Source organism: Juglans regia, chromosome 2, assembly GCF_001411555.2.
Source record: "Juglans regia cultivar Chandler chromosome 2, Walnut 2.0, whole genome shotgun sequence".
NCBI classification, from domain to species: Eukaryota; Viridiplantae; Streptophyta; class Magnoliopsida; order Fagales; family Juglandaceae; genus Juglans; species Juglans regia.
This window is the reverse complement of record NC_049902.1, coordinates 25,797,151-25,809,828: the sequence shown is the minus strand read 5'-3', so window position 1 is coordinate 25,809,828 and position 12,678 is coordinate 25,797,151. Positions and strand designations below refer to the sequence as shown.

Sequence of the window (12,678 nt, the reverse complement as noted above, 5' to 3'; positions counted from 1 at the left end):
TGTCAACCTTAATTAAGAGAGGATTTACAAAGTTGATTTGAAAAAACAAATCAATTACAATCGTTAATAACTCTCCAGTATACTTTCGTGACTGACATGATCTAGTCCAAACAGTAAATCTCTAAAGACTTAAATCTTCAGAGAAAATACCTTCTCTGTACACGACATATATTTATGATCTTGAGTTGCTGTAAACAGGTGGCATTTACTGATTGGGCAAAATTAAAAATAATGGGATCTAAGGGAATTGAACCCGACGTGAATCGAACACGCAACCTTCTGATCTGGAGTCAGACGCGCTACCATTGCGCCACGGATCCCTTGTGTTCATTGTAGCAAAGTATATAATATATAAAGCATAAATTTAATCTTTAATATACAAAAATAGATTAAAAAAAAAAAAAAGAAGTTGGGTTGCACTCTGATTTGCTTCATTCCCCCAAGGCTTGAGGCGAAACGCATTGGTTAAGTTGAGGTCGATTGGGATAGGCAAACGACCTCCACAAAACTGGTCACCAAAATATGTTGTCCATGTTTACTTGATTGTTCATTCTAATTTAATTCACCAGTGTAGCTAATTGTGGCGGAATGGGGTGGATTTTTACCCTTCAAACCCTCGTGTTTTTCTAAGTTCCGCCAATATGATTGATCGTATAATCCTGTTCTGCACAACCAACTAGAAACCCCTTTTGTACATTCTTAGATTTATTGAATGGATTAGTCAAAGTTAAATGATACTTTTGATGAATGTAAGAGAAATTTAATTTTTAATTCTTCTATTCACATAAATCTCTACATTGGAATATCTATTTTTTCATTATATAGCAATAAAATAATATAAGATTAATTTAATTTTAATTATTCATATCAAATCTCTATTATTCATTATATAGTAATGAGTGATTTATAATTAAAAAATATTTAATTTTTTTAATTATTAATTTATTTTATTTTATTATTCTACCTATTATATGTTAATTAATAATTATATTCTAATTAAATTATGGGTTAAAAGAATTATATTTTCCAACCATCAAACTTGGATTGACCCAACCACCCATCCAGCACATGAACCCAACTAGCACATGAAGATGGACGTTGATAGAAAGAAATTGAGAGATAAATAATTAATAAAAAATATATTTGATGTATAAACAGGAATTTTTAAATATGAAAAATTTTTTGAAATTCACTGTAGTTAAATTCTAATTATGAGTATGTTTTGTTCATAATTGTTCTCTAATAACTAAATACTCAATGGATTTAGCTAATCCATTGTGAGCATATTTTATTCTCTAATAGCTAAATATTCAATGGATTTAGCTAATCCATTAAGGATGCTTTATATAATTATTAGATTTATTGAGAGAATATATTAAGACACTTTAAAATTGATTTGATTTCACGTGATATGTCATATCTATTTTAGTAATGCTAAATATAATTTTAGAGTGGGCAAATCCTGCACACATTTTGAAAAAATAATGAAATTCACTATTAAAAAATAATTTTTTCATATGAATTCCAAATTTATCTATTTTTTTTAAAGAAATGCGTGAGATTTGTACATTTTAAGACTGCAAATATAATTTCTCTATCTATTTTAAGTAATGTTAGATATAATTTTAGGGTGTGCAAGTTTTACGTGCTCCTTTTGAAAAAAGTAGAGTCCAACATTAAAGAAAGGGAAATGCTATATATAGTCTTAGAGTGTACAGTCTCGCACACTGCCTTTAAAAAAAGTGGAGGCCACCATTAAAAAAATAAATTTTCATAGTCTTGAATTTACTCATTTTTTTAAAGAGAGTACGTGGAGACTGCACACTCTAAGACTACAAATATCATTTCTCTTAAAAAAATAATTTTTTCATATGGATCCTAGATTTATCCACCTTTTTCAAATAGGTGCGTGGATTTTGCACACTCTAAAACTACAAATATCATTTCTCTATATATTTTGACTAATGTTAGTTACAGTCTTAGGGTGTTATAAACCTCATGCACTCCCTTTGAAAAAAAAAAAGCGGGGTCTATCATTAAATTTAAATTTTATTTTTCAAATCAAATTATGTCATGCAAGTACTTTACTAAATGTGTTCTACACACCTACTTGGGAATAAAATCTTTCTTAGAAAAATGGATCCCATATTTACCTACTTTTTTCAAAGAAAGAGCACGATATTTATATATTCTAAAACTGCAAATATCATCTCGCATCTATTTTGTAATAAAAAAAATTATAATTTGACATATCATATTAACCTATAATAGTTTGTATAGTGATTTTTTGTAATTGTTTCAATAGACTAAGCATTTCTTTCTTGAAGAGTTGAGGAGGCCACTCAAATCTTGCATTTCTTATGGGCCATATAGTCTTAAACTTTCGAATTGTACAGTGGAGATAGCCTCGGGTTTTTTACTTAGAGTAAGAGATAGATAAACACATAAAATGAGTCTTATACTATTTATTAAGCATTTAATTTGGTAAAAAAAAAGTCATTCAGATAGCTATAAATGTTATACAACTCACAAAATGTATTTAATTCTCTTTCACTCTAAACGTTGGATTAACTTTACGTGAATTTTGTCGAAGATATATGACCTGATGGCATAACACTCAAACATTCAAAATGGAGGTCTTGGATTCGACCCCCTCACCAAATTATAAAAAAAAAAAAAAACTTTACGTGAATTTCATTTATATGAACTATGAAGAAGCTACAATACAATGTAGTGGGCTCCCCAGCTATACTCTGTTTGGTTGAACAAAACCGGAGTTCTTTTTTTTTTTTTTTTAGAATATTAATATGGTTCAATTTATAGTGCGCGATGCTCAGTACCTTAAGTTGCCAAAGGCCCAAATGGAGCAAGGGCTTGAATTAGGATGGACTCTAGCAGTTTTTACTAATGCCAAAGGCCCAATGTTGAATGCTCGGTCCAATGTCTACTCTTGGACGGTGGACCCATTTTTAATTCAGCAGTCCGCTACTAAACATATCATTTAATGGCTCAATTTGACTGAGTTAAAAAAAATACTTTTTTCCCCCTTTTTTTTTTTTTAAATTCTAGAATTGTTGTAAAAGAAAATTCAGCTAAAAAATTCAATTTTACTTAAACAATTCAGATTTTTGAAATAAGATTTTATTTAGAAAACTTATATATATATATATATATATATATATATATATTATAGTTCATAGTTCATTTCTGATTCCAATTCTTCTTCAGGTTAGTAGTCGATTCCATTTGGAACATAGAACTTGCATAAAAATTAAAAAAATAATAATAATAAAAGGAAGAATTAGTAGTTTAAAAAAGTAATCAAAATCTTCATTGATCATCATGATTAGGAAAAGAAAATGTTTTATTAACCACTATGTGAGGTTGTGGAAGTTGAACGACAGAGTCATCAAGATGTTCACCACCATATATACACATACCAAATTAATGGTATGTCAGAGTGTGTCAGATCACAGCAATACTTGGTGGGATCATCCCCCCATCACACATACCTAACAAAAGGATAGTCACCAAATCTTCAACCACGAACTACCTTACATTATTTGTCAATTCTCAAGCGAAAAATAAATTAAAAAAAAAAATAGTCACCATTTGATATGAATAAATAAAATATCTTGAGCTCACAATTAATTTTAAAAAATTTAAAAAAAATTAAAATTTAATTAATAAATAAAAAATGAAAACTCTTTTTAAGTTCCTATCACCATTTAACATGTTTTCATGTATTAGATCTCAACCACACGACTTGCTTGCTCGTGTGCACCAAACTCAAAGTCCAAGCAAATATTCGACCTGCACCCCTCAGTTGGGACACGTGATTCAGCATAATGATTGGGACCCTTTAACAGTTGAAGTCATATGAGTTAAGATGCATGCATATGCATGGAACTTGGCATTAATTACTGCAGCCTTATTGTAAAAAGCTTTATGACAAAAGTCATGAGCTGCTCAAAACTAATCATGCGGGGGATCGGATCTGTTGCTGTTGGAATTAACGTTACTTTTTATGGAATGATCGGCGGATTAAAATATTAGCTTCATCATTATTATCATTTTAGAGGTAATTGGTAATCCAGAGGTAATTGGTAATCCATCCTTTCCACCAACGACAGAATATAATGTTTTTTCTGGTTGTTAATTTCAATTCGATCTTAAATTTATTAATGATAGAATTTATTATTTTTTAAATTTTTTATAAAAAAGTTAAATTTATATTAATTTATTTCATATATTTTAATTTAAAAAATTAAATTTATCTTAACAAAATTTATAAAATATTACTATTTATAACTCAACTTATCTTTAACATTCGAACGTATCCCATAAAGATTGTGTTTGGATGTTGAAGTGAGTTGAGTTGAGATGATAAAATATTATTAGAATATTATTTTTTAATATTATTATTATTTTAAGATTTGAAAAAATTGAATTATTTATTATATTTTGTGTTGAAATTTGAAAAAATTATAATGATGAGTTGAAAAGAGTTAAGGAACCAAACGAAACCAAAATGTATGAAAAACTGGACGTAAGAATAAGTTTTATTTAATCAAAGAAAAATGATAAGTACACCCATAAAATGTAACTATCAATTTTTTTAAAAAAATTTGTATCTATTTAATTTTTGGTATTGTGTTTTTTATTTTTATATTTTTATAAAAAAAAAATTAGAAAACAAGTTTAAAATATATGTGTATATATATATATATACATATATTTAATTTAACACACACAATCTTAGAAATGGTGGGATTTCTCCGCGAGTAGCAATCGAAATAGGGAAGTTGGTGTGGTATATATGATGACATGTGTGTTCTCCTTTTTTAGATGATGTGATAACTCCTTTTGTTTTCAACGTCCTTTCAAGTTTTCAATCCTTTACGTCCTCGAAATTATCTGCATATTTTGAATAGAAAACAACTGGCATTTAAGACATATATAATAGTGGTAGATTAAATCACCTTAGGTACTGTAGTTTACGTAATGGGCAATGGCTTTTTTTGGAAACATTGCTGATATGGTCCCCATATTTAAATATATTATACAAATTATGATGAAAAAAGACAACCATAATAAACAAATGAAAAAATAAATTATGATAAGTAAAGTAGGATTTTGAGTTTATTCTTCTACTCTTTTAGAGAGTTAATTCTATGAAAAATGTTTTAGTTATAATAAAATTTTATAAAAATATATTTATAAATTGACTTAATTTGATGTGGTGCGTTAGATTATAAACACATTTTTATTGTAAAGTAGATTTAATGTGTTTTGAACGTGTTTTGTATACACAACAAGGCCTCCTAAGGTTACCAGAGGGGTTGGCTTCATTTCCTGCACAAACACAAATTCAAGGGAGGCTCGAGGGTGGTCTGGAAACCCTCTGATACATAAATCAGTTTTTCTTAATGGTACTGTCAATAGAATGTTTGATTGAGTTCGAATGTACCTTGTGGTAAGCTTTTATACGTGGTGTGGGGAGAGCAACTTGCACGTGTTGTCAAGGGCAATCTCATCACCTTGACACTACAGACTCCGAAAACATTTAATGCAACGTGGGTCATTGATAGATACGTTGGCGACCCCTCGGCCCGTGTCGGCAGGGCCCTCCTTTTCCCCTCTCAAGGCGTGGGTGATGGTGGCTTCTCCCACATGTCTTCCAGCGGCCGCAAATCATGAGTACCTTGGGCGTGCATAAAGCATTTAAGGTGCCGTAGCATACCGAAGAAGGATAATTAATGTGGAGTGGGTCTCTAACTGCGACATCGGCTACTTCTCGGCCTGTGTCGACAGCACCTGCCTTTGTCAACTATTGTTGGAACTTCATCACCTTTTCTCAATCCTCGTTCTCACCAATTCGAAGGTCTCTTGGCCGAGCCAACTGGATCCTTGGGCCGTGAGATGGACTTTTTACTTCCTGCGGGTCTCTTGATATGGGCGAATAGACCCCTAGGCCGTGAGATGGGCTTCTTGTCTCTTGTCAAGCTCAGCCTATTGGGCTAGGGGTTTTTATCCCTTCCATTTACCCCGCCAATTCTCATTGAACTTGTTCGATGGGAATTCAATTGCTCATTCTTCTTTTTCCTTTCCCTCATTTTCTTTTCTCATTGAACTGTTTTTATTTTGAAGTCACTTCTTCTAATCCGAAAATTCAGCTCCTTTGACTTCGCTGGGAATGTCATTTGGCTCCACCTACGTCACTTCATACTGCGTGCTTCACGGGATTCAAGCCAATTTGTATCCCCCTTTCTGACATGAGGTGATGGACGTCAACCGTTGCATCCTTCTTATTTAAAGGGGCGTTGTGTTCACTTTTCTCCATTTACCGTGACTTTTGCCCTCTGGAATTTTTGTTCTTCTGGCTCAAGACTCTCATTGTCCGATCCATCTACTTCCTTCCTCCCTCCATTGTCATTTCTTTCCATCCAAATGGCTTTTAAGGAGGTCATTCAGCCTAAGGTTCCCGAGTGCTTGAACCGCCCTGAGGTACGTACGGCGGCCCAATTCTTCATTGGGCATAACTGGTGTTCATACGTCACCCTGGAGTAGGGGTGCTACCCGCATGGTGCGGGGCTGAGGCACCCCCTCCCCGCCCCCCACACCATGCGGGGGGAGTGTTTCCTACCCCACCCCTAGCCCCCGGGAGGCGGGTGTAGGACTCCTCATCCCCAGCTCAACTCCATGATACATCGGATCTACAAAAAATTTTGGGTAGAAAATTTTTTTTTAGACCCAAAATTCATTAGAGCTGTATTTTGAATTGCTTTGGTCTCTTAGGCCAACCATTATATAGGAGGCCAAGACAATCCATTAATTTGAATTCAACTTCAAGTTTTTAACAAATTGTATATATCTATATACAATATATTTATATAAATATTAAAAATTATACTTTTTTATATTAAAAGAGAAGGGGTGTGGAGCGGGGGCTGGGGCGGGGCCTCGCTAAGGTCAACCCGCCCCCCACCCCTCGCCCCTCCATGGGGTGTTCCATGCGGGGCAGGGCGAATGAGGGCAGGGTAGCGAAGGGCGGGCCCCCGCTGCCCACCCCTACCCTGGAGTCTTTGTCCTCGTTGTCCTCCCCCTTCCATGTCCCAAATTTAGTTGCCTTTGAGGTTCCTGGCCCACGCAAGGGGGTCGTAGACTGTGAGGGCTACGCTTCAAAGGTCGCCCTCTTCCCCAGCATGTTTTCTTGTAGGCCTAGGTTGTCGTTTCCTCACCCTGTCCGTGACCTGCTGGACCATTCAGGTTTGGCCCCCGTGTAACTCCACCTAGACACTTGGAGGATTCTGATGTGCTACTGCATCTTGTAGTGCTGAGCCTTATTGGAATCTGATCTTGAGCATGCCGACCTCACCGGTCGCGAATTCCTCCTGACCCATAACCTCATAAAACATGAAGGGGATATTTGCAGTTTTAGGGTGATGCTCGCCCTTGTCTCCTTGGAGCAATGCTATCGTAAGGTCAAAGATTGGACCTCGAAATTTTCCTTTGTGTTCGATTGTGGATGAGAGTTCCCTGTCGGGTAGTTGTCTCACTGTCAATTTCCCGTCAGAGCCATATGGAGCATCATTCCAGACGACAAGGCAGCTCATCCAACATCATCCTCAAAAGAGTTGCGCCATATCACCATTGTCAATGAGTGGGTGAAGAATCATCCCTCCGACGTCTTCTTGAAGGCTCTCCTGGGGGAAGGTAACATAGAGCGATTTTTACCTCCCCTGAGCCATACTATCTTTGAAGACCGTACCATACTTATGTGGCTGGGGCTAATCTGCATTGTAAACACTCCCTCAGTCCACCTCCAATCAAAAAGGGGAAGAAGCCCTGCGCAAAGGTTGCCAGGGTGGACATCAGCCCTTTATCCACTTCTCAAATCCTTCTAGGGTAGTCCTCGGTGGCAACTGAAGTCTGCCGGTCGTTGATCTTGTTTCGTCCCCCATCAAAGCCTTTGGGGAAGCAAGGGGACAGGGGTTTTGTTGCTTCCTAGGAATTGGTCATTCCTTCTTCTGTAGTCACTACTCCTATACCACCTGTAGCTGCGCCCTCTACGATAGTTGTGCCCTCTACGATAGCTGTTCCTACCCCATCGACCGCTGAGCCCTCCAACTCTACTGCTCCGACCCCGCTTGTCGCTGTAGCAAGTATTCAGAGATTGTCCTGGGGGGCCGAGATGCTATTGATGCATTTCTATAAGGCCTTTCTTGAAGTAGCTCCCAGGTCATCGACTCTGATGAAACCGTTACCCGAGATAGATGTGGATATGACCCCATCTTCTCCATCTACAGTGGAAATTCCCGAAGGCATTGGGAAGGAGCACACGAGGAGCTCTAACGTAGATGAGGAGAGGGTGTCCATCCCCGAGTCCCCCGTCATTCGATCACCCAAGGTGGAGTTTATGTCTAGTGATGCTATCGCAAGGTCATTAAGGCCCTTACTGTCGAACCAGTTAGGAGCTTGGGGGCAATGGAGACCGAACACCATAAGGCCGAAGGCTCAGCTCCTGTTGTTGGGGAGATATTCACACCCCTCGCCCCCACATATGCGACAAAGTTTCCTACCTTTGTGGGCGAAGTGGTCGAGGGGACAATGCTTGAGTGAGAGAGTGTGCTCGACCCTAATGGGGGAGAGAGGCTGCAGAGTTCCTGTGAGGAGCCCCTTCTGGCCACTGAATATGATCCCCTCACCTCCGTCCAACATCCTATTACTCCTAAAGAGGGAGCCATCCTATTACTCCTGAAGAGGGAGCCATGGCTGAGGGTGATGGTAACGAGGTCACGAATAGACTATCCCTTGAGGTGAACCCCGCGGAGGCCATTCCTCCCTTAACTCATTCTGAAGTAAGAGGGGCTAAGGCAAAATCCCTCAAGCGAGTGATGAAATCACTCCTAGATTTATTCTCTGAAGTCTCCCCGACTCATTATGCTTATTCGATCTCCCATTCTTTTAGTTATTTTTTTCATTATAATTGGTTTTATCTTGGTGACAGGGGGTCCCTCAACTGGCTGCTTTCATTGTGGATGGCTAGGAGGCAGTTGAGGGGGAGAACCAAGATCTCCGTTCCTTCGCATGATTAGCCCTGCGTTGAGCTTGAGTTGAGAGGGAGGAAAAGGAGCACCTAGAAGTGCAACTTGTAAAGGCCCAGCTCTCCCTTCGGAAGAGCCAAAAAAAAGGTCAAGCTACTCCGACATCGGAGAGCCCTATTGAAGGCCGACCTTGCTAAGGCGAAGGAGCAAGCAGAATTAGCTCACCACGATGTTATGTTTGAGGTGGAGGCGAGGAGCTCAACCCAGTAGTCGATGGAGCTCCTGACTGCGAAGGTGGATTCTCTTAAGGAATCGCTAAGCCAACTGCAGGAGGAGAACGTTGCATTGAAAGATCGACAAGACTACGAGATATAGCGACTTCAGCAACTGGGTAAACAATGATAGTCCCTTTATAAGGCTTTGAAGGGACGGGAAGACTCGTTGGCCGCTGCTTAGGCTGTGGAAAACCAAGAGAGAAGGAGCGCAGACCAGGCGAGCTAGCAGGGGCTGAGAAGCAGTTAGCTGCCCAGGGCATTCTCATTCGAGAACTGAGAAGCAATCTGTCTCAAGTCTAACACATGGTCCCTCGTCTAGAGGGGCAATTGAGGTTGGCAGTAATTGTGTGCGACAAGCTTGTTCGTATGGGTATATCGAATGCCTCAAGAGGATGCAGGACTACGTGTTAGAGAACCGACAGGCATATTTAAGAGCTCTCAACCTCACCAAGCTTCCTCCAGATCCAGAAGAGCTCGAGCATCGCTATATCTTGGGCAAAAAGATGATGCTCGATGTCTTCCCTCCAGACTCGGAGGACCCCGGTCCTGGCCCTGATGCACCTGCTCCTTAGCTTCACTTTTTTTTTTGTAAGTATTTTGCTTGAATGGCGCGTAAGTGCCTTTGGGACCACTCGCTTTTACTTGTAATCATGTTGAAAATTAATGAAGCTAAACTCTTTCTTTCACCCTTTGCTTTAGATGAAGTTTATTGGTTGCTTTTCTATTTTCCCATTTTCGTGTGTGCACCAGGGGAGACATGAAGTCAGTCCGTGGAGACACGGTACTTGGATCCCTTGGCCTTCTCTTCAACCTCGTAGACTGACGGAAAGGATGAGGCAAGTCCGTGGAGACATAGTACTTGGCTCCCTTGATCTTCTCATTAACCTCATAGACTGAGGGAATGGATGAGGCAAATCCGTGGAGACACAGTACTCAGCTCTCCTGGTATTCTCATCGACCTCGTAGATTGAGAGAAATGTTAAGGAAAATCCTTGGAGACACAGTACTTGGCTCCCCTGGTCTTCTCGTTAACCTCGTAGACTGAGGGAAGGGATGAAGCAAGTCCGTTGAGACACGGTACTTGGCTTGCCTGGTCTTCTTGTTGACCTCGTAGACTAAAGGAAGGGATGAGGCAAGTTCATTGAGACACGGTACTTGGCTCCTCTAGTCTTCTCGGCTCCTCTAGTCTTCTCGTCACCCTTATCTTTTGTTGAGATTTGTTGAGAAATACAGGATACAATAGAAAAGTTGACACAAATGAGGAGACAAAAGGTTTCATTAATATTTCACTTGACTTGACTCAATACATCGTTTTAAAACCTCTTTCATTTTCAACTAAAATCCTTTCATAGATGCTCTGTGTTCCAAGGGTATGGTAGTTCTTTTCCTTGTGCGTCCTTGAGTCTATAAGATTTTGGGTGACCACTGGTTGTGACTACATAGGGTCTTTGCCACCGCTAGCCCAACTTTCCCTCATCCTGAGCCATCACCTTTGTCTGCCTGAGTACTAGATCCTTGACTTTAAAGGAACGAGGCCGGACCCACTTGTTGAAGCTCTGTTCCACCTTCTTCTTATGAGTCGATGTCCTTATTTCTGCCTCCTGCCTCCTGCCTTCTTTCTTCCAACAGATCGAGTTCTTCTTCTAGCTTTGTGTTGTTGGCCTTTAGATCGAAGTTTTGAACGCAGCATGTGGGCATCCCTATTTCCACGAGCAAGACAACTTCATGCTCATAGGTAAGGGCGAAGGGGTCTCTCATGTTGGGGTCTTCACTGTAGTATGATAGGCCCATAGTACTATTGGGAGCTCTTCGGACCACGCTTCCTACCTGCCGCCTATCTCCTTTTTTAGGATGCCGAACAGAGCTTTGTTAGTGGCCTCAGCCTGCTTGTTAGACTGTGAGTGTCCTGGGGACAAATATCTAACCTCAATCCCCAACTCTTGGCACCAAGCACAATAATGATCACAGTCAAACTATCGCCTGTTATTCGATATAATTACTCGAGGAACTCCAAACCTACATACTACTGCCTTCCACAAGAAACGAGTGATACTACTCGTTGTTATAGTTGCCAAGAATTCTACTTCTACCCATTTAGTGAAGTAATCTACTACTACTACCACAAATTTTACCCTGTCTTTGCCGAGGGGAAAAGGCCCGATCAAGTCAATTCTTCATTGCGTAAAAGGCCAGGGCGACGTGATAGACATCAGCTCCTCAAGTGGGCAGTGAGGTAATGGGAAGAATTCTTGACATTTTCGGCATTTTCAGACTAACTCTTCTACATCTTTAAGAGCCAATAATATCCTGCCCTTCCGACCTCCGCTGCCAACAACCTTCCGCAAGAATGGTTCCTGCAGATTCCATCGTGTATCTCCGCTAGTACATAACGCAGCTCTTCTTGTGAAATACACACTACAACAAAAAGGTCTTTTTCTTGGGAGAATTTTTGTTCGAAATAGGCAGCATTATTGCTAGAAATGACTATTTCTCGCCATTTCGACTCGTAGGAGACTACCTAGACATAACTGGCAATGGATGCTGCCAGTAGCCACAAATTTAATTGTTGTCCCAAATACTATTATTTCTAGCATATGATGGTCATTGGAAATATAGAGTTTTCGTAGGAAATATGCCACACACGAGTGGAGCTTGCTCGCGAGAAAAGTTTTTCGTGGCAAATGATGTTGCTGGAAATGCCTATTTCAGACAATAAATATGGTAGGAAATATTTTTTTCCCTCATGAAAAATATATTTCCGGCATGAAAAATATATTTTCGGCAATTTCTTCTCATAAAAAATAGTTTTTTATGAAATAAAAAAAAATACTAGCAAAATAGTATCATAGGCTCACAGCCTTATAACTAAAATACATAAAGAATGTGAACAATATATTACAAAAACAGAAAATATTGGAATACAAGCAACAATTTCTAGGTAGTTTGAAAAGAAAGGGAAAAAGAAAATAAGCACAAGTACTAAATCATGGAAAAATGCACTAAATGAGTAAAGGAGTGAAAAGGAAAACTTCTAAGTAAAAAAACCAAATGCACTTGAAAATAATGAAGCACCAAGTGAAATCTCTAGAATGACAAGTGAATAGTTTTGTAGGATCTATGTTCATTAGGCATTTAGCTTTAGAATGTGAACGTAGTTACACAGTAGGAAAAGAAATCGTGATTGGTTAACTATCAATGATCTCACTTGGAAAGAGCCCCATGCAATCAAATATAGAAGATTTGTTTTTTATCAGTCCATGAAGTCCAATACAAAAGATGAAAGCAAAAAACTTTCTGATGACGCTAACCCTTATGCAGACACCAAGTTTGCGACGACAGAAATAGCAAATATCAGC

The 12,678-nt window shown here is 38.7% G+C and overlaps 1 non-coding gene across 1 annotated transcript; it reads right to left on the bottom strand.

The window, feature by feature from the left end:
- Positions 1-248: 248 nt before the first annotated feature.
- TRNAW-CCA lies at positions 249-320 on the bottom strand. The gene has a single exon. It is a non-coding gene; the product is annotated as a tRNA-Trp (tRNA).
- Between the last annotated feature and the right edge of the window lie 12,358 nt (positions 321-12,678).